Source organism: Nuphar pumila, chromosome 15 (assembly GCF_984573655.1).
Source record: "Nuphar pumila chromosome 15, dmNupPumi1.hap1.1, whole genome shotgun sequence".
NCBI classification, from domain to species: Eukaryota; Viridiplantae; Streptophyta; class Magnoliopsida; order Nymphaeales; family Nymphaeaceae; genus Nuphar; species Nuphar pumila.
In genome coordinates, this window is record NC_143263.1 from 30935008 (window position 1) to 30962429 (window position 27422).

At 36.9% G+C, this 27422-nt stretch overlaps 2 pseudogenes; one reads left to right on the forward strand and one right to left on the reverse strand.

Annotated features, from left to right (window-relative positions):
- Nucleotides 1-115: 115 nt before the first annotated feature.
- Nucleotides 116-24967, reverse strand: LOC149815002 (cytochrome P450 711A1-like; annotated as a pseudogene).
- A 266-nt stretch (nucleotides 24968-25233) lies between these two features.
- On the forward strand, nucleotides 25234-25554 carry LOC149815003 (cytochrome P450 711A1 pseudogene; annotated as a pseudogene).
- The last annotated feature ends 1868 nt before the right edge of the window (nucleotides 25555-27422 follow it).

Sequence of the window (27422 nt, forward strand, 5' to 3'; positions counted from 1 at the left end):
TGAATTTCAAATTCTTCGATGATAAGTCACTGCTACCTCAAGGCTATGAGATGCAAATTTTGGCTAATCAGATCAGAGGGTATGAACCTTGATAAAGAATTACAAGTGGCTACAGTCATTGGCAGATTGCCTACATCATAGAAAGATTATCAAAATGAATTAAAAAAAGAATGAAGAGTTTACCTTAGAATAACTTCTTGGGCTGATACTGTTTGCACAGATATTATCAATATTTGAGCTTGAAATATTACAAGTTCATACCTTGGGTAGTCTATATCCACCAATTTCCACCTCTTCTATTGTCTCTCTGGCAACAAGTGGGGAGACAATGTAAAACCGCATGGACTCTTTTACAACCTGCAACACAAGGACCATTAGCTCACATGGTTGTCTTCACGCATCAAGGGTGAATATGAAGTGCATTTTCCGCATACAACACGTAAAAACGGGGGAGAAACTAAAATCAATTGTCTTCAAAGTGACTAATCAACTTAAATGTGAATGGATATAATTTGAAGTGTAACAAAGTGAATTATCTTACAGTGATAACTTGATTTCTTCCCTAGTTACACATGGCAGTTATGCTGGAGACAAGAGAATGAAAAAGAAAAAGGCTTGAAATATGGACTTCTCACCTGATCAAGGTAAGAAAACTTATGAGGATCCTCAGCAGTTGGCTCCTGATCAGGGGTGCCAAAAGTGTCAATCTCAGCCAACAACTTCTTCTCTACTTCAGGGTGGGGCCCCACTAAATAAACTACAATGGACAAAGTGAAAGCAGTTGTAGCTCTCCCAGCTAGGAGGTGCTCATAAGCAAGAGCACTGATGTAGTCTTGTGTAAACATCTTTGAGCTATGTCACATGGGTGTGGGTGCGACACGGGTGCGGCGCAATTTTAAAAATTTTGGACATGGGGACTCGGCTATATATATAGATATTTTTTAATATATATATATATATATATATATATAATACTATATCCAATGTGTGCATATATGTGGATATTGTCCTCTAAGGTTTGGCACCAGCATAAGTGTTTTTACAAACTTTGCAAATTGTACTTTTGCCCTTGTAGAAAGGGAGGTCCGGGGGCTCCCCGACACGGTCAGTGGGCGGGGGCCAGGGGAGCCGCCCCTGGTGGGGGGCTGTAGGCACAATTTTAAAATTTTTGGACACGGGGACTCGACTATATATATAGATATTTTTTAAAATATCTATATATATATATATAATAATATATATAGTGTGTGCATATATGTGGATATTGTCCTCTAAGGTTTGGCACCAGCATAAGTGTTTTTACAAACTTTGCAAATTGTACTTTTGCCTTTGTAGAAAGGGAGGTCCGGGGGCTCCCTCGGCACAGTCAGTGGGCGGGGGGTCCAGGGGAGCCTGGTGGGGGGGCAGCGCCCCCCGAATTTTTTTTTTCTGGGGCTTATGTTTGAGACTCATCCTATATATATATATTTTTTAAATATATATATATATAAAACATTTGTTTTTTGTTTTTTATTTTTTGTTTTTTGCCCTAAAAATGAATATTTTTGGACTCAGTCAACGTTGATCGAGTCCAAAACAAGGACAGACTCGGCCTCGACTCGTTGACCGAGTCTGGGCCGTGTCCGAAGCCGCACCCGTGTCGGGGCATGTCGACTCGGGTGCGGCGCCTCCCTAGCCAAGTCCGTGTGACATAGCCTCTGAGTCATTCTCAAACTTCCTATCACTCAGTAGCACTGACAATAAGTCCTTGCATCCCAAATTCTGGCCCATTGATCTCTTCTTTACAATGTCATCCAAACACTGGCTAAGGCTACTGTAGGTCGATCTATATTGCCAGTCAGCTGTTCCTGGTATCCACTCGAGGATCCGTTTAACCGGATATTGCAGAATTGGAAGGAAAAGGCCTAGGAGGGCTGAAGATGTCGCATTGAAGTTCATCTTGAGTGATGTGGTAGCGTAGATGTGCTTGTTGATGAACTCTGATATTTCTTGGTCAACATTGGGACTGTTGCTTGTGAGCCCAAAATCGACTCCAAACACAGCCTTTCCAATGACATCGTTTGCTAGTTTGAGGGAGAAGTCAGAGAAATCTGTCATTGTCTTCTTTGTTGGTGAAGCTGAGTGCTGCATTTTGTATGATATGGTTCATTGCAGGTTCTAAGATTGCTAGATGGAAAGGTTGGTAGATCGCAGTTATCGTGCTTCTCATTGTAGATCATCTTGTATTCCTGAAATCAAACATAAAATTCAGAACAGGGTGTTCTAGCTCCGCTCATTCTTGTGGTGAGCCAACCTGAACTTGAGCTCATGGAAAGCCTGAGTTTAGTAAAGCTGAGCTTGAGCTGGCTCATTAACAAAGAACATGCAACCACAAGAATGATTAGTTGGACTCTAAACCTGAGCCTGCTCAAACTGGCTGATTACAGAGTAAATACATTGTTTCAAAGCTGTGAGCAAAACGATTTGAACTCTACAACTTATTGCTTGTAAGGCAAACATTTCAACCATCTAAACTCTTTGATACAAAAAATATGTAAAATATATTGATTGCTAGTTGACGAGCCTATACTAGCTGAGCCGAGCCAAGCACTTGTTGTTTGTGTTTGGCTTGCTGAGCCTATTTCACAAGTTCAAACAAGCTCTTTACTAGCCAAACATGAGCTGAGCCACAAGCGGCTTTGTCTGATTTCCCAACCCAACTGAAAAGCAGTATAGACTTGTGCTACAAATTCAGTCACGATCACAGGCCACACTGCAAGTTCCACTAATGTATGGTAGAGATAGTAGGGTCACAGCTTCCCATGCACTATAGGCACAATTATCTTTTAAGCATTTTGAGTTGGTGATTTTACCTAATTAGGAGGTGATGTATATGCATATGATATAATTGTATTAGTTTTACAAATTTTAAGATATAGAATGCAAAATTAATGAAAATAAAGAATGTAAAATTGATCAAAGTGACGCAATCAAAAGCCTCCATCTTCAAAAAAAAAAATTTATTAAATCCCCTTCATCTACACATTAAGGTATAGGATATATAGTGCATGTTAAAGGTAAAATGTGTAAAGCGCATACCTGGTACAGTCATATGCAGATGAGACGTCGAAAGGCAAGAAGGAATGCTTCGATTTGGCATGGATTTGAACTTCTTTATGCCAACTTCTCTGCACAATTCTGCACTGGCCACAATTATCAGTGTCTGCCTTCCCAAATGAAATCTGCATAAAGTATAACAAGATATCAAGATATTTCTGGCACTTTGAAAACTTTGAGCTGCTAGAACCATCCTTATAACGGTACACTGGCTGTTGTATAAAAAAAAAGATGTTGAAGTTCATCGGAGCTTGTAAGGCATTAGGTGAATCATGATCAAGTTCTTGAACTGTGCTGCTTCATGTTTCAGGTGATTGCAGAAAGCCACCCACCAATCCCCAACTCTCTCTCTCTCTCTCTCTCTCTCTCTCTCTCTCTCTCTCTCGTTTTAGTTTTATGACATCATACAAAGATACTTTTTGTATTTGAATTGGAATTTAAGCTTGTTCGTTTTTTGCAAAGATTGGCTTTGAGTGGGTATTGAGGGAAAATATTGGCTACAGCTATGGGTTCCAAATCCCCTAGTTGAGGCTCATAGAGGCAGGTCTGACCCATATATGTGCTCAGAATGGTCTGTTTAGTGGGGATTGACCCTTGGGTCATGTTTTTCAGATGTAAAAACATTTTTTAGAGGGGTGAAATTTCGGTACATTATTATACATCATTGATTTTTAACTCCGCCTGTGTATAACTGTTTAGTTATACACTGCCGGTCCCAAGCTCGGATAAAGGAGGAGGGTTGCGGTAGGCCTGTGACAGCCAGCATAAAAACTAAGTCATACCCTATGAAAATGAACCAATATGAGAATTTCGTTGGGGCGTTCTCTACTGAGCGACGCACTGTACTCTCTAGGCCCGGAGGCAGTGATAAATGGGCAAGGGTTGCTAGGTCGTCGCCCAGAAGCGACGCGTCACACCGGCGCCCGGGTGTGGTGTCAAATAGGCAAGGGTTCCCTCACTTTGTTGGACGGGTGGGGTAAAGAAGTTAGTCCAAGACCATAAAATTAGATTAGCCACTTGGAACATAGGGTCTTTAACTGGTAAGTTGGTAGAGTTAGTAGATGTTATGTGTAGGAGAAAGATTGATATTTTATGTCTACAAGAGACCAAATGGGTAGGTGAGAAAGCAAAAGTGATAGAACCTTGGGGATATAAGATTTGGTATACAGGAATAAATAGGAATAGGAATGGAGTAGGGATTGTTATGAGTCGTCAGTTTATAGATAATGTAGTTGAGGTCCGTAGGAAGGGTGATAGAATTTTACTTATTAAATTAGTATTAGGTACGGATATTATTAATATTATTAGTGTTTATTCACCTCAAGTAGGTTTAGATGATTCCATTAAGCATCAATTTTGGGAAGATTTAGATGGAGTAGTACAAGGGATATCTTATGGAGAAAAGCTTTTCATCGACAGTGACCTTAATGAACATGTAGGCATTAGTAGGGATGAATTTGAGAGTATCCATGGAGGCTATGGTATAGGAGAAAGAAATGAAAGTGGAGAAAGGATTTTAGATTTTTGTTTGTCCTATGATATGATCTTAGCAAACACTTGGTTTAGGAAGAGGGAGTCTCACCTAGTAACATTTAAAAGTGGGGTTAATACGAGTTAGATAGATTTTTTCCTACTTAGAAAGAGAGATAGGGGTTGTTGCATCGATTGTAAGGTTATACCGGGAGAAAGTGTAGCTAAACAACATAGAGTCTTAATTTTAGATCTTAGAATTAGACAATGCCGCAAAAGAGATAGACATAGGATAGATCCTAGAATTAAGTGGTGGGCACTGAAAGGAGCTAAACAAGATATGTTTGTAGAGCAGGTAGTTAAGGAAGTTGATTGGTGTCTCGAGGAGGATTCAGAATCAATGTGGAATAAGATAGCAGGTGGCATGAGAAAAGTGGCTAAGGAGGTATTGGGTGAGTCTAAAGGCGGTGCACCACTAGGTAAGGATACATCATGGTGGAACGAGGATGTCAAATTAGCTATTAAGGTTAAAAGAGAGTGTTATAGAAATCTAAGTAAGAGTCGGGTTAATGAGAATTTGGAGAAGTATATGATAGCAAAGAAGGAAGCTAAAAAAGTAGTTCGAAACGCGAGGGATAAGGTATATAAGGAGGTTTATGACAAGTTGGATACCAAAGAAGGCGAGAAGGATATTTATAGGCTTGCAAAGATGAGAGATAGAAAATCAAGGGATTTGGGTATGGTTAGATGTATCAAAGATGAAACGCAAAGGGTTTTAGTCAAAGATGAGGAGATTAAGGAGAGATGGAAAGATTATTTTGATAAGCTATTTAATGATAGTCATGCTCAAGATCTTGGAGACTTCTCCATTCCTTTTCATGAGATCAATCGTGACTTCATGCGCAAGATTCAAAAGAAAGAAATTGCAGAGGCTTTGAAGAAAATGAAATCAAGAAGGGCAGTTGGCCTAGATGGTATACCTATCGAGGCTTGGAAATGCTTGGGAGAGAAAGGTTTAGAATGGTTGACAAATCTTTTTAACTTGATTTGGCAAACAAATAAGATGCCTAATGAGTGGAGGAAGAGTACTTTGGTGCCTTTATATAAGAATAAGGGTGATATACAAGATTGCACAAACTATCGTGGTATAAAACTCATGAGTCATACTATGAAACTTTGTTAGAGGGTGATTGAGTCTAGGTTGAGGAAGGTTGTCATGATATCGGAGAATCAATTTGGTTTTATGCCTGGAAGATCAACTATGTAAGCTATACATATTCTTAGACAACTTATTGAAAGATATAGAGAGAGGAACAAAGATTTGCATATGGTTTTTATTGATTTAGAGAAGGCATACGATAGAGTACCTAGGGACGTTCTCTGGTGGACAATGATGAAGAAAGGTGTTTCTCTCAAGTACATTAGTATAATTAAAGATATGTATGAAGGAGTAGTAACCAATGTCCGCACTTGTGGAGGGGTGACAACCAATTTTTCGATAACGGTTGAGTTACATCAAGGATCTGCTTTAAGCCCTTTCCTATTTGCGATAGTGATGGATGAGCTTACGAGATCAATTCAAGAAAATGTACCGTGCTGTATGTTGTTTGTTGATGATATTGTTTTGATTAATGAGTCTAGAGATGGGGTTAATGCTAAGTTAGAATTATGGAGACAGACATTGGAAGCAAGAGGTTTTAAGTTGAGTAAGAGTAAGACTGAATATATGGAATATCGGTTTAGTAAGCAACGAAGTAGTGATGGGAGTGTAGTGAAGCTTGGTGAGCAAGAAATACCGGTGAATGATTATTTCAAATATTTGGGATCCATGATTCAAAAATATATAGAAATTGATGGAGATGTAAATCATAGGATAAAGGTTGGGTGGATGAAATGGAAAAGTGCAACTGGAGTGTTGTGCGATCGTAGAATGCCACTGCGGTTGAAGGGAAAGTTTTATAGGACGACTATTAGACCCGCTTTACTATATGGTACGGAATGTTGGGCTGCCAAGAGACATCATATTCAAAAAATGAGTGTAGCTGAGATGCGGATGCTTAGATGGATGTGTGGAAATACAATAAAAGATAAGATTCGGAACGAGGAGATACGTAAGAAGGTAGGTGTTGCACCCATTGAAAATAAGATGCGAGAGAATCGTTTACGGTGGTTTGGACATATTCGGCGAAGGCCTAATGATGCTCCAGTTAGAAGGTTGGAGAAATGGGAAAATATATTAGTTAAAAGAGGTCGGGGTAGGCCTAGGAAGACTTGGATGGAGATGATAGGAAAGGATATGAATGCTTTGAACCTCACCGAGGACATGGCATTGGATAGAAATGATTGGAGGAAAAAGATTCATGTGGAAGACCCAAAATGAATTTCTTTTTTGGTTCATATCGCTGACCCCAATTGTTTTGGGATGAAAGTGTAGTTGTTGTTGTATTATACATCATTGATTTTTCACTCCTAAGAAAAACCTGTATACAATTCAGAAAAACATGAACCAAGGGCCAGTCCCCACTCAACCAAACATGAATATCATCTGGAGGGCCCAATCTATAAAAAAAAGTGATTTTCATTCATGGGTTTGGAACCCTCAAGTATAGCCAATATTTTCCCGATATTGAGAAAGAGGAAAAAAAGTCATGCCTGCTTGATTGTAGACCAAATGATTACTTGTTGTTGAAAGAAAAGTGAAATCAAAAGAAGCAACCCACCTTGATTTTGTTCAATCTTTTGGACATTTGCTGACTATTTTCTTTTTTACAATTTATTTGTATCTAGTCAATAATTTCTCAAAATAAAAAAAGATATCTAGTCAACAGAATTCCCTAGTTCAATGTTTGAGCAATTGAAACCGTAGGGATTCACTATGCACGGATGCAAAATTTACAGCGGGATGAAGACTTTGCTGTTACGCTCGAAATTGTCAGGGAGTCCGAAATCTCAACTCATTCACAAGACATAATGCCTTTATCAGTGTAACTGTGAATGCTTGTATGATTTCTTGTATTTTCATACATTGCTAATCATACCTTTTTCACTGCATTTTATATTTTGTGAAGAGTTCTAGTTTTGGGACATAACCCTTGGAGAAATCCCTTCATCCCTCAAGAGGCACGTCTCTTGCATTTGAACATCATTATTGTTGGAATGGCCCCAACAATCACCTTATGGCCATATGGCCTTACATCTCCCACTTGGCCATAAGGGATTTTTTTTGCTTATATGTTTGTTCTCAGTTGAAACCTTGCATATACCCTTTCCGAGTAATCTTTACTCACCTTGTGTTTATATGCTTGTTCTCAACTAGAACCTTGCATACACACTTTCTGAGTAATCTTTACTCACTCATCACTTAGACGTATATGAGACCCATTTGACTCACATATCTAGTGAAAACATCCTCAGTGACTGTCTTGGTTAGTGAATCTACTACTATGTCACTTGAAAGAATATAATCCACTGTTATTTTATTTTTCATAAGCATGTCATGAATATATTGATATTTAACTTCAATATGCTTACTTTTAGAGCTATCAACTCCTGTTTGTATTAGTCTTATAGCAACTTTATTGTCACAATAAAGTTGAACTAGATCTTTTGTAATATCCAATTTTAATTCATTTAGGAAATGATTTATCTACACACCAAATGTAGCTGCCATGTTACAAGCATTATACTCAACTTCCTAGGTATGTTGTGCCACACACCCTTGTTTCTTGCACGACAATGCAATTGCCCCACCTCCTAACATAAACACATAACCAAAGGTGAACTTTGCTTCATATCTATCACCAACAAAGTCAGTATCTAAGTAGATATCAAAAAAATATCCACACTACTTTCCAATGAGAAGGCTCAGGATTACTTTGATATCTACTCACTAGACTTACAACAAAACTTAAATCAGGTCTAGTGCAAAGCATTGCATATATCAGGCTTCCAATTGTCTGAGCATAGGGAACATTCAACTTTTCTTATTCATCTTTTGAACAGTCATTCTTACTTGGCTTTTTGGCTTTTTACTAGAAGAGTACCCTTTGCCTTGGTACTTTCCATTCTAAATTTTTTTAGAATATGGTCAAGATATTTTTCTTGACTTAGACATAGCAATCTCGATTTTCTATCTCTTTAGATCTTAATTTCAAGGATATATGAAGCTTCACCCATATCCTTCATTTTAAATTGAGAACTTAACCATGATTTAGTCATATTTATCATATCTATGTTATTTTCTGCAATCAATATATTATCAGTATAGAGGGATAACACAGTAAACTTACTCTCACTATTCTTGGCATATACATAGCGGTCTAGACTATTTGCCTCATAACCCGATTTGGTTATAGCATTATGAAAAGTTAAATACCACTGTCTTGGTAACTGCTTAAGTCCATACAAGGATTTATTTAGCTTGTATATTTTATCAACTTGACCTTCAATTTCAAAACCTTCTCGTTGCTGCATAAAAATAATTTCATTTAATTCGCCATTTAAAAAGGTCGTTTCCATATCCATTTAATATAAGTCAATATCAAAATAAGCTACCAATGCCAATATAATACGAATAGATGTCAGTTTAGCTATAGGAGAGTAAGTTTCTTCATAATTAATTCCTTCTCATTGAGTATAGCCTTTTGCTACTAATCTTGCCTTTAAATCTATTAATAGATCTATCTGCCTTGAGTTTTTTCTTGAGAACCCACTTGCTACCAATTATCCTATATCTATTAGGCAAAGCAGCTAGTTCTCAAACTCTATTCTTTTATATAGAGTTCAACTCATCTTTCATTGCTTCCTTGCAAAGTTCAAATTCATTAAAAGCAATTGCATCTTCAAAACTCAAGTTATCAAGAGTTTCATTCAAATTCATTGAGTAGCATAATTTCTCACTCAAGAATGTGTAATAATTATTCAAATATGATGGAGGAGTTTTTGTTCTTTTTTGTCCAATTATTGGTTGTGAATTTTGTTTTTTATTCATAATTGAATCGTTATGCTCTAACTCTTGAATATGTATCCTAGGATCATTTATGATATCTAGAAAGACATCATCATCTTCAGGATAAAAAATACTTTCTTGAGTTTTCAAGAATTCTACCTCTCTACTTTCTATAAATCCTTTTCTAGGATTATATAGACGATATCTCTTTGATCATTTTTGGTATATCAAGAAGATGCATTTGATAGTTTTACTATCTAACTTGTCTCTCATTTGACTAGGAATCAACACATAGGTGACCCCCACTTTCGTAAATGACTCAAGTTTGGCTTCCTATCATGCCATAATTCATGGGGAGTAAGCTCTACAGCCTTAGAAGGAACCTTATTTAGGATATACATAGTAGTGCAAATTTCTTCTTCCCAGAATTTCTTAGAAATATTTACATGTGCCAACATGGATCTTGTCATATTTATTAAGGTTCTATTTTTTCATTCTGCTATATCATTCTGTTGTGATGTATAAGGCATAGTTGTATGAGGAGTTATATTATTATCAATGCAGAAGTTTTTAAACGCATCAGAGTTATATTCACCTCCTCTATCAGATCTACTAACTTGAATTTTTCTTTCTAGTAATCCTTTAACTTCATGTTTGTATGCCTTGAACTTTTCTAGAGCTTTAGATTTCTTAAAAATTGGGTATACGTATTCATATCTTGAGTAATCATTTATAAATGTGATAAAATATTATTTTCTTTCATGTGTTTCTATGGTTAAAGGTCCACAAATATCTGTGTGTACCAAAACTAGCAAGTCACATGACCTACTTTCCTTAGAAAAATGTTGTTTAGTCATTTTATCTGATATGCATGGTTCCCATTTTTCAAATTCTATATTTTTAATAGAAGGTAACAATCTCATGTGAATTATTTTTTTCATTTTATTGACATTTACATGCCCTAACCTTAAATGCTATAAATATGTATCAACATTAAATGCACAATTAATATAAGCAGAAATATTCATTATACTATTTCTAGAAGGAGTTACATTAAAATGAAAAACACCATGGTCAACATCATATAGACCCCTGAGCTACACTTTTATTTCTCAATAGTGACCTTGTCACCCCGGAAGCGAATTTCGAAGTCCTTTTTAGCAAAATCTCCCACTGTTAAAAGATTATTTCTCATGAAAAGTATATAAAATACATTTGTTAGTAGGAAACTAGTCTCTTCTACCTGAAGCATGTAGGTCCCTATCCTGACCACATCACTATAGGTGTTATTTCTCATATACACCTTATGATCTCCAGGCTTTAATTCCTTCATTTCCACAAGTTCTTCATTTATCGTAGACACATATCACGTCACCCCTGAATCAATCTACCACCTTGGGAGATCATTATCTGCGATCAATGATTCTGGTACAATGCATACTAATTCTCGTTCTTCATTTACTTGCATTCTTGAATTCTCTTTCTTGGTTCTATTTGGATAATTATTCTTAAAATGCCCAACTTTTTTACAAGAGAAACATGCTCCACTGGTTGCAGTCTTAGAGTTTTTGGTTTACACTAGACGCTTCTTGTTTTTTATTTTTTTTTCTTTATGAGCTTTTTCTAGCGACGAGCCACTATCATTACCAACGTTCGATTTTTGCGTCAATACACCCGCGCGCATAGGCTGCTTCCAATGATACTGTTAAAGATTTGTCGAACCTGACTTTTATATCACTGTAGGGATTCACTATACACGGATGCAAAATTTACAGCGGGATAAAGACTTCACAGTTATGCTCGAAATCACCAAGGAGTTTGAACTCTCAACTCGTTCATAAGATAAAATGCCTTTATCACTGTAACTATGAATGCTTGTATGATTCCTTGTATTTTCATATATTGTTGATCATACATTTTTCACTGCATTTTATATTATGTGAAGAGTTCTAGTTTTTGGATATAACTCTGGAAGAAATCCCTTCATTCCTCAAAAGACACGTCTCATGCATTTGAACATCGTGACTATTGGAATGGCCTCAACAGTCACCTTGTGGTCATATGGCCTTACGGAGACTAGTCAACAAATCAACAATAGAAACACTATTAGTTTCACCATATGCACAATTTCAGATATTGGCTCAAATGCTTAACAAGATGCATCTGAATAGTGAATATTGGATACAACTTTGGTTGGAGTCACTGTCTGCCACTTTCCACATGCTTTTGTTGACTAGGGGCTATGTAACCTGCTTACTCTGTCACCTTTGAAATGATATGCACCTAGCTAGCATAAAATATTCTGCAAGTGGATTCTCTACTATGCTCCTATCAGACAAGCAGTAAAAATTCAAAACTCCAGCATTTCTGCTGTCTTTAGTGTAAGAAAAATGACCATATTTACAAACCATAATATTTTCACTTGGAATTGTTGGAGTCCAAGATCTTGACTAGGAATCAGTAATTTTATTTTATTTTTATGATGAGGAATCCTCGCCAAGAATCAGGTTGCTTAATGGTTTCACCTCTCTGTGAGGTAAAACCCGAGTGGGGTCACCGACACCCATGCCCTTATATTGTGCCAACTAGTTGGAGGCACCCACACACCCGGTGGGAGTCGAACCTGGGACGAAGTGGTCAACACCTTCCTGTCAGGTCCACTGCCACTTGGGCAACTAGGTTGGGTGTCCCAACCTCCAGTAATTCACGTGCGCGCACACACGCGTATTATTAGAAATGGGGAAGAAATGCATCAAAGTTATACAAAATTTCTGCAATACAACTAGGAGACAAATATTTTTATCACATGTAACCAGATGCATGGGGTCAATGGCATTTAGAGTAGTTATAATGAATATCAATTATGTTATTTTTAAAGAAGAAAGGAAAGATGGAGGTCTTTATGATCAGAGCATGAACAAGCACGCAACATAAAAACTGATACTGCAAATTAGCATTACAAAACAAGAGTTTTCTTTTCCCTTTCGAAAAAAATAAAGGTTTTTTTTTTTTGTTAGATGAGCATGTGATTCGCTGAGAATAGTATTATTACTATCACACTGTTCATCAACATAATCATCATCATCATCACTTTTTTGGCTCAAATCACCACTCAACTCAGTTCCAAGACCTAAGAATCTGCACAATCACCCAACCCAAACTACAATCATGAATGAAGGTACAATGAATTGGGGTCACTCAAGTATATATGACAGAACTCATTATTAAGCTATTAATCCTTCTCTATTTTGATAGAATACAGCTAACACATTTTTTGTCCAAATATGTGTGTTCACATATAGTGGTAACCTTGGTGCATTTTGGTTGTTAAAATGCTAATGCATATCTCACCAATGGTCGCTTTGAGATTGTGGCAGGTCACATGTGATCATTTTTTACATTGTAGTGTTTGAGCATTGGCTTGCTCCTCTTCAAAAGTCTAAAACACATGCTAACATCCAAAGGAAAAGAAAAACTAAGAAAAATCCAAACTTGCATATATACCTGTATATAGGTCCATACTCCTTTTTAAAGAGACTGAACACACCAAGGCCATGCTTAGTAAGGGCAGGTGCCCAAGGATTGGGGTTGCAGGAGGACCAGGAACATGCCTTACTCTCCATGAAGGAGTATAGTAGTAAGCAAAAAGAGTGAATATAACGAGGACCAGTCCAGTGAAAAAAAAGGAATAAGTAGGTGCCTTCACCAACCATTGCCATGCATCTGATAGTAGCACCAAACTCCCCCCCCCCCCCCCCCCTATGGTTGCCATATACTCAACACAGACCCCCAAACTGGAAATTAAGGAAACAATGAGTGGATGGCTAGAAGAGGATGCAAGGAAACCCTAAACGCCAATACTTAAATGCAAGAGCTTCCCCCTTCCTCCTTTTGTCCTTTCTTTCGGCATTCAGTGTGGAGCATTTCTAGCCTAGATGCCCAACGCTATTATAATAATGAGGTTGTTTTGTTTGCTACAATGAAATGCATCGATAAAAACTTCACTTGTGTCATGTCAACCAGTGTATTCAAGGAAATGCTGGAATAAGATTCCTATGGTCTGTTTAGCACTAGCAAACACAAGTCATGAGGGGCACCTTGAATTGTAGACTAGTTTTCCACCGTCCATGCCTCTAATTTTTTGGTTCAATAGTGCAACTCAATCGCCCACACACACATATGGTACTAATGAAGGCATGAACCTAACGAGCAATAACTCATAGATGCAAGTTTTATAGGTTCTATCTGATCACATAGACATGTTCAAGATAGTTCCTTTACCAAGGATTGTACATTTGGACATTGGATCATGTCTTTTCAATATAAAAATATGATTTTTTGAGTTGTGAAATTTTGGTATATCATAGACCATTGATTTTGAACCCCTTGAAAAACTATGTTACAATCACATGATTCAAAACTTATTTTCTGCTAAACAAACATTATAAATCACATATATAAGGTTGGATTTGCTAAAAAAAATATAAAATAGAACTAATTTCTACTCAATAGTTCCATTCCTTTATTAGTACCATATTTACCCATATATAGTGAGGAGTAGGTGCACCAAAAGTTAGGACCCTATTGTGAACGAATGGGGGTTTTGGGGGTATTTTTTACAAATCTGACTTAGCAGATGCATTTGACATGGTCAATTTGCTAGGAAATGAAGCTTGGATCATGTTTTTTTGATGAAAAATATGAGTTTTTTTCAGCTTAAATATCATAAAAATTGTAGACCATTGTTTTTTAAACATTATAAAAACATTGCATGTAGAACACATCTGTACAGCCAGATTTGAGAAAAACATGAAAAAAAAAACCCTTCATTTGCCTTGTAGGCTTGCGGTAGGCATGGATAAGAGTAGATAGCTACCACCTCCAACCCCCATCTCTCTTAAAGGTGGCAATCGGGTCAGGTTGGCGGGTCAGCATACATCAACCCGAACCCGACCCGTTTATTAAACGGGTAACCCGACACGACCCGCCAACCCGCTTAATAAACTGGTTGGGTCGGGCAAACGGGTTGGCAGGTTAGTGGGTCAGGTTGGCGGGTTGACCCGCCCGCCTAACCCGTTTATTAAACGGGTCAGCCGGGTTGGCATACCCCTAACACAAACCCGACCCGTTTAATAAACGGGTTAGGCGGGTCGACCCGTTTATTAAACGGGTTCATTTTTGCCCAACCCGAACCCGCCTAAGAGGCGGGTTGGCGGGTCGTGTCAGGTTTTGCCACCCTTAATCTCTCTCATCCAATTCTTACACATGGATAGGTTTTTGTAAAGTTTGAAAATTGACCATCTAAAATTCGCATAGATATTCAAGCTTTAAAATCACATTTTTCATCAAAAAACACAAACCAAATCTCTCTCTCTCTCTCTCTCTCTCTCTCTCTCTCTCTATATATATATATATATATATATATATATATATATATATATATATATATATATATATGGGTTAAGATTTGCTACAGTCGATTGTAGGTGCAATCGACTTAACAAATGGGATGGAACCCCGTTCTTTGTTTGGTTTTTTTCTTGACATCTAACACCGTAGATGTGATCTATATATTTTGTTTAGTGGGAACTGTATTTTGGATCACCCTAATTTGGCCTTTATGGAGGTTTTTCTAGTGATCCAAAAATCAACAACAATGAAGGCATCGATTTTTCTTGACTGATAAAAAGATGTTTTTTGTCAGAAAAACGTGATCCAATAGTTGATTCTTACTAAATCGAGCATGATGTTAGATTGTGTCAAAACAACTCACATTATGAGATTCAAACTAGATTGTAGGTACTATTGATTGTACCAAATATATATATATATATATATTTGAGGTAGGTGTCTACCAAAGTTAGGAACCTACTGCTAGCAATCAGGGCTTTTCATAGTGTTTTTCACAAATCTGACCTTGTAGATGGGTTCGCCATGGTCCATTTGTTGAAAAATGATAATTATATCATGTTTTTTTGATGAAAAATATAAATTTTTTAACTTGAATATTTATGAATATTATAGATCATCAATTTTTAATCTTTATAAAAACCTATCAAATTAGATGATTGAAGAGCCTTTCTTATAAAATCAAGCATATAGAACACCTGCATGGTCGGGTTTGAGAGAAACATTAAAAAAACTTCATTTTTTTAGTAGGCTGGCAGTAGGCACAAATCAAAGTAGGTAGCTATTCTCTCTTTATATATATATATATATAGAGATAGATAGATAGACACACACACACAGAGAGAGAGAGAGAGAGAGCAGTTGTTGTTTTAGGTGCATTGAGGAATATATGTCAAATTTTGAAGTCCTTCAAAGCCTACACACAACACAATCCTAGGAACTAAAATACGTTATTTCACTAAACAAACCATGTAAATCAATGCCTCAAGACTTGATTCACAAAAGAATCAAAAGCCATATCATGTGGGGCCCTTTTTGTTATAAGTGTTTTGTCCTTATAGATAAAAATGATAAACTCTCACCAAAAGCCATCCCTTGTGCTTTTCTTGGCTATTCCAAAACCCAAAAAGGATTTTGATGTTATGATACTAGGAATGATAAGTTATATGTCTCAAGGAATATAACGTTTTTGGAAAATGATAATGGTTTTGAAAAGAATGAATCTCATTTAGAAAATAATGACTATTCCTTTCTTTTTGATCTATTATCTAAGGATAATGACATATCTAGTGATGATGAATCAACATATAACAGTGATAATGAAGTGGTTGAAATCGACAATAATTCTAACCCTACTACCTCTAAAGAAGAAAATATAACTAGAGATTGTATCACCTATTCATGTAGAGATAGAAGCACCTTTAGAAGTGTTGTTGAGCAATATAATGAACCTAATGAATCTATCTCCACACGTGATTCAAATCCTAAAAGAACCAAAAGAACTATAAGAACTCCCTCTAGATTCGTATCCTTTGATTAATTCTCCCCTAAATATCGGGCTTGCTTAAGTGCCATTCATTCATATTTTGAACCAAATCATTTTGAAGATGTCAAACGATGTATTGAATGAAGAGAAGCCATGGAAAGTGAACTCAAAGCACTTAGGAAAGCCAACACTTGAAAATTTCAATCTCTCCCTAGTGGTAAGAAAACTATAGGATGCTGATAAGTGTTCAAAGTCAAAACCAAAAGCGATGAATCTCTTGAGAGGTATAAAGCTTGCCTTGTAGCTAAAGGGTATAGTCAAGAATATGAGATTGACTATGAAGAGACATTTGCTCTAGTAGATCGTATGGTTACTGTCAGATGTCTCCTCACCATTGCTTCTATTAGAAAATAGAATATTTATCAAATGGATGTCAAAAATACCTTGTTAAATGGTGACCTTAATGAAGAAGTATACATGGATGTTCCACCTGGTATGAAAATTCTTAAAAATAAAGTTTTTTATCTTCGTAAAGCTCTTTATGGCCTAAAACAAGCTCTCAAAGCTTGGCACGATAGGTTTAACAATGTAATGACTGAAAATGGATTTTCTCATGTTATACTGATATTGCATTGTTTGTTAAGAAATGTGATGCAGAAATTATTATATTACTGCTATATGTTGATGACATGTTAATAACATGAGATGATACTAAAGGAATCAAAAGTATTAAATCTATCTTGACTTTAAAATTTGCGATGTCAGACTTAAGTTTTTTGACATATTTTTTCAGAATTGAAGTTGCTTATTCTCACAAAGGTTACTTTCTGTCTCAAACTAAACTTGCTTGTGAGATTCTTGATAGATCAGGAATCACATATGACAAGGTCTGTGAAACTCCTGAAATAGTGGGTTCAAAGATGAAAATTGATGACGACATTCTTCTAAAAGATCCCACACCTTACAGGCAATTGGTTGGATCCCTAACGTATCTCAGCATTACTAGGCCTGACATTTCTCATGCAATATATGTTGCCAGTAAATTTTAACATGCACCTACCGTAGTCTATATGAGCGTCATTCTTCGCATCATCAGATACATAAAGGGTACAATAAACAAGGGAGTATTTCTATCTTTTCCTTCTGAATTAAATTTAATTGCTTATACTAACTCTGATTGGGGAGGTGACTCAAATAACCGTCACTCCACTACTGGTTTTTTGTATTTTTTTAGGTGAATCATTAATTTTTTGGAGATGCAAGAAGCAACAGAAAGTATCACTTTCATCCATCGAAGCTGAGTATAGAGTCATAGTATCTACCACCATGTAGATTGTTTGGATTCACAGCTTGTTGGAAGATATAAATATTCAAGTTCAAGGGCTCACAAAATTATGTTGTGATAATAAAAGTGCAATCTACATTGCCAAAAATCACACATTTCATGAGCGCATGAAGCATATCGAGATGGACTGTCACTACGTTCATAAAGAATATTTAAGAAGAACCATTGACCTTCCTTATGTTACATCAGACTATCAACTGCCAGACTTCTTCACTAAGGCGTTGTGCTCTCCAAGATTTAACTTCCTTCTTGGCAAACTTTTGGTTGTGTCACCCTAAGTTTGAGGGGGGGTGTTAAAATATTGTGTCTCTTATATATATATATATATATATATATATATATATATATATATATATATATATATATATATATATATATATATATATAGAGAGAGAGAGAGAGAGAGAGAGAGAGAGAGAGAGAGAAAGATACATATACATATAATATATATATATATATATGTGTGTGTGTATGTATCTATCTAGGTATATATATAAATATATATCTCAAACCTGATAAGGGTATATATGTAAATTCACTTGTTTTATGCATATTCTCATTTGAGAATATGTTGTATTTGTTTTTTATTTTCTTTTTGTATTTCTCTTCTTCTTTTTTCTCCTTTTCTTCTCATTTAATGAGATGTCACATAGAGGGCCTCCAACACATAGGTTGGAGCACCCTCCATTGAAGATTATTTTTTTTCATGCCTTTCTGCATGTGTATCCGTGCTTTTGTGCACTTGTGAGTGTTCTCCTTTATGCCTTCGTGCACTCTTTGTATTTCAAGCTTTGTGTTTATACAAAAAGTCTCTTTTTATAGAGACTTTCACAATAAGATGGTTATAATTAGGTTATGGTCCACAAAATCATATATAGTGGTTGTTCTCTTTTTCCTCTCCATCAAGAAAGAAAATTGTCTCTCTCTCTCATTAGATTTAGAGAAGAAGGAAAGGCCACCAATAGAGGTTTTGAAAGATCTAACTTCATCAAGATCTATCCGTGCAACGATGGATTCAGATATGCTTTTGCATTATGCTTTATTTGTTTTTTATCTTTTAAATGATTTAGCACGAACAATTTTAGGGATGAAGAAATATGATTTCCCTAATTTGAATCCAATAATTGGTATCAAAGCCTCTTGTTATTAAATCGTTGAAATATTTGGTTTTGCCATTATATATTTTGTTTGGTCACTGAAATCACATCGGATTCAGTTTTTTCCCCTTTCACCGCCAGCATTAGGAGATGTTAACAAAAAAAAGTATTATTGACACAGCTGACAACGTCGTTGGAGGGATGATGGAACCGTTGACCTATTATAAAGGGTGGCTCACCCTTTTTCAATGGCAGTAGGCCACCTGACGACGTCGGGTGGTTTGCCAGACGTCATCCAGTTTTGCGCAGGTACCATCGGGTGCCTGCACATGAAAGGAGAAGAAAGGTCCCTGATTTCTTAATCAGATACAGATGGGAGCCAGATAGCCCCCTCCTCCGTCTGATGATAGGGCGTCGACAGAGGAGGATCAGACGACCTTCCCCACACCGTCAGGCGACGCCCGAATGAAGGATGGCCGATCTGGCCCTTCCCTTAAGATTCTGACGATCGGAAGGGCCGGTTGGCCCTCACCGGGTCGCCCTTGCTGGATGCCATGCTGGCGTCCAACGACCGACGATAGTGGTCTAGGGTCGGTTGTGCGCCCCAACCACCATCGGGTGACCCGAATCTAGCGACGAGTGGGGATGGGTTCCCCCCCCCGTCAGGCTGTGCAGGGACCAACTCGGATTGGGTCAGGTCTGACTTGACTCACGGGTTGGGAAAGCTTTGTCAAGCCAATAATTTGATATTCTTTGCATCAAACTTGGATTCTGACGTCCATTTGAGTCCAGTTTGAGGGGGCATGATAGTGAGAAACTGATCCAGCTAACTAACTCAGGTCCAATCAAGGATGGCGCCAAGCAAAGCAATTAAATTAAGAGATCTGAATGAGATAAGATCAGCTGATTATGATGTGGGTGCCAAATCTTAATTAAGAGGTACTTTCCATTCGATATACCGTATGTTTAGGTGATTATCTTTGGTAACTTCTTGATGTAAATCTCCTAAAATTACTATGGTATAATGATTATTTATAAATGAAAAGCTCCGTAGTTGAGTGTGTGGTGGAGTTACCTAGCTCATGGATGTAGGGGAATCTCACCGAACCATGTAATTACTGTTCTCTTTACCTTTCCTTGTTTGTGTTTAAGGTCAATGATGGTGAATAATACCAAAACAAATTCATTTTTGGAGATTTAGTAACTCAACGTCCTTCCACTTCAATTTTCAAAAGAATTGAGAGTAATCGAACCATGATGCATGCTTCATCTCATCTTTAGATGAACGACCATTATTATGTTTGATATAATATCTGAAGAACCATATGCGCCAAACAACAATATGAAAACTTGATGCCAATAGCGTCGCAACTACTGGACATTGAAAGGTTTCAAAAGCCATCTATGGAGATCCAGAATGAGATGGCTGGTAGGAGTCCTACGACATTAAAACTTTTTTTTTGAAAGGCAATATGGGGTTACGCAGACCCCTATCAGTTATACAAATATATCATTGGGTTTTGAACCTTCAACGTCCCAACACAAGGTGATGTGCACTAGCTGCTCCTACCACACAAGCGGAGGCCCGCTGGTTACGACATTAAAACTTACCAACAACATGCTTCCAGATTAATGATGTAACTAGACAATGCAAACAGATATTGCCATGATTCTGTAGCCCAATTTCATAGGTAGCATATATTCACCTCTCCAGATGAACTGGGTTCATGCTACCTTATGCAACCAAAAGTTCAATAAGTGTAGGGCCTAACCCAGTCTGAGTAGTAAACAATTAGGGCCCAAGCAAGGATAAAATGGGACAATTCATTGAAGTCCAGCATGTCCAATAGTCGGGTTTAAAGGGCCTGACCTGACCTGACCTAACAAAAAACCCAGCTCAGTAGGGCTTGGCCTGGCCGCCCTGAACCCAACAAGAGCTGAGTTGAGCTTTCATTGAACCTAAGTCTAGGTTGGGTTGACTGATCTCCACCTTTATGTGTGTGGCCTTGGGTTGGGGGTAGGGATGTCAACTGACAGGATATACCTATTATCCAACCTGGTTTTGAATCTGATGAGTTGAATTCAGTTAAAAAACCTGAATCCAATTAGTAATAGGATTTAGATTCTGTTTAATTTTGATGACCGAATCTGATAGTATCTAATTTTGATGGATATTTGAATCCAATTACATGTATTTTTTTTTCAGGTTTGGCATTAGCTTTTTTCCATCCGAATCTAAATCCGAGTCTAATTAGCCAATTTCCCATTAGTCAGATTTGGTATTGGCTGCATCCTACCCAAATCTGAACTATTTACATCGATCCCTAGTTGGGGGGCCACAACTACAGAATGGGAGCCCTACCCAATGTGCCATGTGATTGACTGTAAACATATACAAGATCATGAGTTAAAAGATCATTTGATCCTGGCCGAGTCAGATTTTGGTGGAACTTTTTTTCTTTTTGAGAGAGCAAGGAAGAACCACATCACTCACAATTATTGGTGTAAAACTCTAGATTCTCGGGATTACAGCAAGCTTCCGCATGGTTCTATGTTTGAGGCAGAACACTTATAATTATGAGCGAGGGGCAGTACACTGGGGCCCCCTTTATTAGCTCTCATAGTTTGGCAGTATACTTATATAAGTATTCTGCTATAAATTTATCTTACTTAGTGGGTTAGGTAACTGAGATTGAACCCGTGAGCTCGAAGTCATACATAAATGCGTTGTCTTTCAAGCAATAATTGCCCCACTTATGATCAAGTTTTTGGTGCAATGGGTATCCGTGCAACTACGCTCTTAGAATACAACTGAGCTTTTGCCTTCTCGTGAATGATCGAACCACACCTTACACTGAGTGAACCCAACAACCTCGACATAGACCACCTTGAACATCTTCTTGACTATGGTTCAATCGGGTATAGATCTGAATTCTAACAATAACTAGATCAGGATCCAAGCAATAATTGGATATGAGTCTGATCAGCAACCAAATCTGGATCCTGTATAGGGATCTGAACTATAATCAGAACTAGATCTTAGGAATGGATCTTATCTAAAACCATATCTAAATATGAACCACAACTAGATCTAGATCTGAATCATAATTGGATCTGGATAATCGGGACTAGATCTAGGCTAAACTAGATCTTGATTTCTCTAAGAGGATCAAATCTTTACCTGAATTTGGGTATAACCCAAGAGAGAGAAGCATAAAAGGCTAGAGAGAGAAAAAAATCCCAACTAGAGAGAAAGAGGAGAGCAAAGCTCAAGATAAAGAAGAGAGAGTAGTGAGGAATGATTGAAATAGAAGGAGGGTTGGGATTTATATAGGCCCTAGCCTCAAGCCACCCATTAAGGCCATATTGGGTCTTTAAGAGGCCAAAACATCTAACCAGTATGGGCCATGGCTGGCCAAATGGCTAGCCCAAAAGATCGACTTTAACAGAGTCAAAAGTCAACTGTCAATTTGGTTGGATGGCTATGGGCAATTTAAACTATTAAAACCCTATACAAAACATTAAGGCAAGGTCCAAACGGATCTGAGTCAGATCCAGAAAGATTCGAAGAGGATTTAATACAAAGTCAAAATTGATTTAATGGTTGGTCACAGATCAAAAATATATTTATGGATTAAAATCGTCCCTAGTACTAAAAAGAAAGTTAAAACCAAACCGAGTCAGGCTGGGTCGGGTTTGTAATCTGCAAACCCAAATCAAAATATAAATTTAAATCTATATATTGTTTCTGATCCAATTGTTCAGACCCAAAATCTAATGCCCTTAAGGGCCATGCCCTTTAAGGCACCACCGTTCTATATAAGGACAATGCAAGTTTCTATAACTTTCAATATGGGACTAAACTTTTGTAAGGAACCCTACTCCACATACTTAAGAAAATAAAGAAATTATAATAGAAAACTTTGATGGTTTTGAATAAAAAATCCAACAATTCTCCCATGTGGATCAAAACTATAAGAAAAAGGATTCAAGTGGTTGTTCCCGAAGATTTAGTGCATAAGTGAAAATACCTTTTGAGTTTGAACCCCAAGTTAGCATTACTTAGTCTTAGTCAGTCTGAAACTTCAATAGTGTTAGCTTTGAATTGAGAATCCTAATTAACCTTTCAGACACAGTAACATATACTTTCACTTCAGGTGGTCATAGTGTATTTATCAATATATAGAAACCATGCATTAAGGGTCTTGTATTATATCACAGTTTCATGAGTGCTCTAGAGACAAAGTCCAGGTCTCATAGAAAATGACCCTCACCTTTACACTCGTATAGGTAAGTCCATCAATAGTGCAAACCTATTTGAAACACCCCAGCCATAAGGCCTATGAATCTTTTTAAGAGTTCAATTTTGAACTCAACCTCCATACACAAGTTTGAAGCACTTGACATCAGGAATGTAAAATTTTATTAAGTGCTCAATCCAATCACTCAGTGACTTGTTCTTCTCATTAAACCACTAGACATGATTTAACCCTTGTCACATGGTTGAGTTTTCATCAATAGTGATTGATTTTATGCGCTTTAGTCTCATTCCCCTCGATGTCTTATAGATAATTTCTCGAGAAAGTTTCTTTGCCAATGAATTCACTAAGTTTTGACAAGATCTCGCATATTCAATAGGTATTACTCTTTGCTTGAGTAAACTATTCACATAATTGTGCTTTAGACTGATATGTCTATATTTTCTATCATAAACCTACTTTGTATATAGTTGTTTAACTATCACAATGCATAGTTATTAAGGGTACTGGATTATCTCCTAATGGTATCTCTATTAAGAAATTTTTTAGCCACTCAATTTTCATACTAGCTGATGCTAGTACTATCAACTCTACTTTTATTGTAGAATGAGTTATCATAGTCTACTTCTTGGATCCTCAAGCAATTGCTTTAGATTCAAGGGTAAATATTCAATCACTTATGGATAATAATTCATTGGATTCAGAATTTCAATTTGCATCATTGTATCCTTTAAGTACAACGAGTTCTCTCTCATAGAATATTTCATATTCTAGAGTTCCTCTTAAGTACTTCAGGACTTAATATATTACATCCAATGCCCTTGTCCTGAATTACTAGTATATCAACTCAAATTTCTCATGCTAAAATCTATGTCTGGTCTAGTTCTATTTGTAGCATACATGAGACTACTAAATAATACTTGCATACTCCAATTGAGATATACTTCTTCCAGTATTAGTCAACAACTTAACACTAGGATTAATCAAACTAACAAGTAGCTTACAATCATAATGATTATATTTTCTCAATGTAGTGAGATTGAGTCAATGCATAATCATTCTCATGTCTAATTAGTTTAATACCAAGTATGGCATCAACTAAACACATGTCTTTCATATCAAATTTAGATGAAAGAAAACTTTTGATATTATTTATATATTCTACATTATTACTTATGATTAATATATCATCCACATAGAGATAAATAATTATAACATGACTATTTTATATTTTGCTAAATATTCATTTATCAAAGTCATGAATTCCAAAACCATATAAAATGATTACTTCATCAATTTTCTCATGTCATTGTTTTAAACCATACAATGACCTTAACAATTTGCTAAAAAATTTTCTTGGCCTGGTGTGATATAACCTTTAGGTTGCTCCATATAAATTTCTTCTTCTAAGACATCATTCAAAAAAGCAGTTTTGACATCCATTTGATGAATTTCAAGATTATAAATTGATGTTCAAGCAACCATAGTTTTAATAGATGCAATCCTACTTACAAGAGCATACGTGTCAAAATAATCAAGTCCAGGTTTTTGTTTAAAACCTTTAACTACATGGCTGACTTTAAACTTTTCAATAGAGCCATCAGTACGAAGTTTCTTTTTGAAAATCTATTTTCATCCCAAGGGTTTAAAACCAGGGGGTTAATCAACCAAAATCCAGGTTTTATTTTTTATGATAGAATCTAATTCACTTTTTATAACTTCTTTTGACAATAATTTATCATTGTAACACAAAGGTCGAGCATTCACCAAGCAGCCCAAATTGCAGCACTTTTTTCCTTTACGTGTTTGGTTTCTTCACAATGCTAAGACGGACCTACTTACTAGGTCCTTTGTCATTCCTTCAATAGAACTACAGTAAAAAAGTGAGCCATGATTTGGAGGTATAACGCCAATTCATCATTTTGAGAATTCATCCTGAAAAATGGAAGCATGTGAAGTATAATATTTTGTGATTAAGACAGATATTCCTGAAAAATATAAACATGTGAAGCATAATATTTGTGATTTTCTAACCATTGCTTAAAGCCAGAAAAAGGAACCAGCTCCCCCTACTGTGAAATTGCTGAAGATTACTCCCACAATTGCAGGGAACATGGGTTTGGATGGCAATACTTGTGCCAGCTCAAGATCCACAAAACTTCCCGGAACCAGAAAAGTTCAAGCCAGAGCGATTTGATCCAGAGTGTGAGGAGGAGAGGAAACGGCATCCGTATGCATTCGTTCCTTTGGGGCTCGGGCCAAGGATGTGCGTCGGTTCCAAATTCACCATACAGGAAGTCAAGCTTGTATGGATACACCTCTACCAAAGGTTTGTTTTCAGGCATTCTCCCAATATGCAAAGCCCTCCAGAATTTGACTTTGGCCTCATTATGAACAAGTACGGGGTTAAGCTCCGAGCCATAAAACGCTTCCTTACTTCCTAGAGTTTGAGAAACTAAACGCAGTGCTACCAGTCCCTCCAAAAGAACTCAGGCTGTAGTCGCTTTCCATATATAAATAAACAAATCAGATTAGCGTTTGTACATGACTTGTGTTTCCATGACTAGCAAGCAAAAGTATTTGTTGAACTCTCTCTCTCTCTCTCTACAACAACAACAACAACAACTACGCCTTCATCCCAAAACAATTGGGGTCGGCGATATGAACCAACAAAGAAAATCATTATGGGTCTTCCACATGAATCCTTCTCCTCCATTCATTTATATCCAATGCCATGTCCTCGGTGAGGTTCGTTCAAAGCATTCATATCCTTTCTTATCACCTCCATCCATGTCTTCCTAGGCCTACCCCGACCTCTTTTAACTAATATATTTTTTCATTTCTCCATCCTTCTAACTGAAGCATCATTAGGCCTTCGTCGAATATGTCCAAACCACCGTAAACGATTCTCTCTCATCTTATTTTCAATGGGTGCAACGCCTACCTTCTTACGTATCTCCTCGTTCCGAATCTTATCTTTTATTATATTTCCACACATCCATTTCAACATACGCATCTCAACTACACTCATTTTTTGAATATGATGTCTCTTGGCAGCCCAACATTTCGTACTATATAGTAAAGCAGGCCTAATAGTCGTCCTATAAAACTTTTCCTTCAACCGCAATGGCATTCTACGATCGCACAACACTCCAGTTGCACTCTTCCATTTCATCCACCCAACCTTTATCCTATGATTTACATCTCCATCAATTTCTCCATACTTTTGAATGATAGATCCCAAATATTTGAAAGAATCATCCACCGATATTTTGTGCTCACCAAGCTTCACTACACTCCCATCACTACTTCGTTGCTTACTAAATCGACATTCCATGTATTCTATCTTACTCTTACTCAACTTAAAACCTCTTGCTTCCAATGTCTGTCTCCATAATTCTAACTTAGCATTAACCCCAGCTCTAGACTCATCAATCAAAACAATATCATCAGCAAATAACATACACCACGGCACATTTTCTTGAATTGATCTCGTAAGTTCATCCATCACTATAGCAAATAGGAAAGGGCTTAAAGTAGATCCTTGATGTAACCCAACCGTTATAGGAAAATTGGTTGTCACCCCTCCACAAGTGCGGACATTGGTTACTACCCCTTCATACATATCTTTAATTATACTAATGTACTTGAGAGAAACACATTTCTTCATCATTGTCCACCAGAGAACGTCCCTAAGTACTCTATCGTAAGCCTTCTCCAAATCAATAAAAACCATATGCAAATCTTTGTTCCTCTCTCTATTTCTCTCAATAAGTTGTCTAAGAAGATGTATAGCTTCCACAGTTGATCTTCCAGGCATAAAACCAAATTGATTCTCCGATATCATGACAATCTTCCTCAACCTAGACTCAATCACCCTTTCCCAAAGTTTCATAGTATGACTCATGAGTTTTATACCACGATAGTTTGTGCAATCTTGTATATCACCCTTATTCTTATATAGAGGCACCAAAGTACTCTTCTTTCACTCATTTCCAATGTCTCTCTCTCTCTGCGGGATTAAAAAAAAAACAGCAAAATTGTCAAGCTGGGGTTTCAAGTGAATTCTCTCTTGCTCATTGACAACAAATAAGACAACCTAATATTGGCACTTGACACTGGAATTTCGTTGTCCAACTATCAATTAGAAACCAAATTCCACAATAATGTAGTAGTACTTGATGAATTCAGTATAAGTAACTTGCGTGAATGATGAATTTTATTATTCAAAATTCCATGGCAAAAAATTTCTTGGAAGAAATCGCCACTTTGTTGCGCTTTCTATTTGGGAAGATATCAGAGAATTTAAAAC